Here is a 2,420-nt window from a genome sequence, read left to right as displayed (position 1 = left end):
TTACTCACATGTGCATGGCCCCCCCCGACTGGGGCCTCTGGGTGCTACCCCCAGTCTAATCCATACAGCACCTGAGCCTCAAATCTTGTAACGAGAGGGCCTCCCCCCTGCTGCCTTGTGGCACTGCCCTGGCACTAGGATGCCATCCCGACCTGGGAGGGGCACAGCGGCTCAGAAGTGCGAGCGCATTGCGAGCTCCGGGAGATGACGTGGGAGGGATGGAGACGTGTGGATTGAAAAGACCAGTTAATCCCCATGGAGGCCACTAGATGGCAGCCCCTGCTCCTTCTTTGAGGGCCGCCCCATAGGTGCCCCGCTCCCATGTGCTGGAGGGGCCTCAGCTGGGGGCAGTGCCGCTCTCCCAGATGGCCTCGAGTCGTCTCCGGGGATGGCCCCTGACTTCATCTCCAAATGGAGCCGGCCTCGGTCCTTGACCCCCAGGCCAGCCGCTGGGATTCCAAGAGGGACTGGACTTCCCCATCCCCCATCCCCCAGCGAGCAGCTTTGATTCCAGCCATCTGTGACCCCTTTGGTGTTCATGATCCTTCTCCCCACCCCATCCCACCTCCCGGCTGCTGGCCATCAGGCAGAGGCCTGCTACGTCTCTGCGCCCGGCAACGTCAAGCCAGCGCGGTGGCTGCTTTCCTACCTGGCAGGTGGGGGCCCAGGGAAGAGCTCCCCATCGGGATCATGAAGGTAGGGTCCCAGGGATCCAGGCCTCACCTGGACGCCACATGAGAAGCTGTGTGCTGTGGGGAGGTTTTAGGGGAAGATCCAGGAGACATCCAGCATGGTTCTCAGTCCAAACTCCCTGGCCCCGCTGGCTAGAGCGCTGCCGACCACAGCGATGTCCAACCTTGATCCAGGCCCTCTGATGTCATCATCCTAGTTGTGACCTCACAACCATTCCCATGGCGATCAATTATGGCCCCAAAATATACTCCTAGATTCTCAACCCAGCCCCTGGTTCCTCCCCCCTCTATTCAGGGGAGCGGCCTGACTCGATAGGGACAGAGCTCCCAGGGGCCGAGGGCTGGAGCCGGGGGAATGGGGGGCAGGACTAAGGGGCATCAGCAGAGCTGTGTGTCATGGGGGGAGGAGCGGGACTGTCATGGTGTGGACAGGGGCGCTGAAGACTAGGGGCTTTGGCAGAACCAGGCCTAGGTTCACGCACGTCCCTGCAAGTCAGAGGTGGAGGAGGTGCGTGCCGGACTGCAATAGCTGCAGTGCATTGGCAGAGCTGTTCCCACCTGGCTGCCCATCCCAGCCACCCTCTGCCCCGCGGAGCCCTGCTCGGTCGGGGCTAGAGCCCTGCCATGAGCCGCCATGTGTAGTCACTCATGCCAGGCCTGTTGCCCGTCATCCTGCCCATCACCAGGCAGTGTCCCCATGGGTCAGCACCATCCCCCCCACCCCTGAAGCCAGTACTGGCGTCGGGAGGGCCAGGGATCCTGGAGGGGGTTCTGGTAGAGCCAGCTGGGGTGTCTGGGGTGGGGGAGTGTCACCACTTTAATATCCAGATGGGAAAATGCAGCCTGTAGTAAGATGAGGTCCTGAAACATAAGTCCTTGTATCAGAGGCCCGGTCTGAGGCCTAAGGCTGGAGCTAAAGTAATGGTCACGACTTTGCTGCTATAAAACAAAGTTAAGCCATGAGCAAGAGGCAGGCCCTGCTCACCGAATCTGGCACGAAGAGGGCGGATGCTGCAAAAAAACACATACCTAATAGGTACTGGGCACAAGTGATGTGAACACGTGCCAGGATGGTACCAGGACCCTCCAGCACAAGCACATTCCACACAGATAACAGGAATGTGCTGACCCATCCGAAAGACAGGGTTAAAAGGATCATATGATGGATAGAGTTGTTTTGCTCGAACCAACATGTACAAGGTAATAGGCAGCACCTGGACATGTAGAGGGGTTGTACCTCAATACGTCAGGAGTGAGGTGTAACTTGTTTGTACCTGTGTATAAAAATGGGGTTGTCTTTGTCTGGCCTAGGGAGCAGTGGTACATCCCGCGACTGACTGAGCCGGTCCATTGTCAGGGAGCACGTATGTACTCGCAGAACTGTAGACATCTGATCCAGGAAGCTAGCGGCTGTGTTTCGTTTGGCAATAAACCTGGCCGGGTGCCTTCGTACCTTATCGGAGTCTGTGGTCATTGGGGGCTCTCCCGGGGTCTACTGTGCCAGCGAGCTGCAGAGCCGGGGCAGCACGCACAGGGAACACACGCACGCAGCCGACTGTTATCAACATTGGACAGAACAGAGCACCACACCGCTGACGTCTGACGACACAGCCAAGCCTCTAGGAAAGGCCATGGCATCGGCTCCTATAAGCTAAGCAGCCTGAGGGCTGGTCTGTATGTGCCAGGCAGGCCGCCTGGGCTGGGGGAGTCTCTCCCTGGGAGTCGGTG

General features: G+C 59.1%; 1 long non-coding RNA gene across 1 annotated transcript; it reads left to right on the top strand.

Moving 5' to 3' along the window:
* Nucleotides 1-342: 342 nt before the first annotated feature.
* On the top strand, nucleotides 343-2,149 carry LOC128843201 (uncharacterized). The gene is made up of 2 exons (XR_008446196.1): nucleotides 343-696; nucleotides 2,004-2,149. It is a non-coding gene; the product is annotated as an uncharacterized LOC128843201 (long non-coding RNA).
* The last annotated feature ends 271 nt before the right edge of the window (nucleotides 2,150-2,420 follow it).

This window comes from Malaclemys terrapin, chromosome 9, assembly GCF_027887155.1.
Source record: "Malaclemys terrapin pileata isolate rMalTer1 chromosome 9, rMalTer1.hap1, whole genome shotgun sequence".
NCBI classification, from domain to species: Eukaryota; Metazoa; Chordata; order Testudines; family Emydidae; genus Malaclemys; species Malaclemys terrapin.
This window is presented reverse-complemented; position numbering and strand designations above follow the sequence as displayed.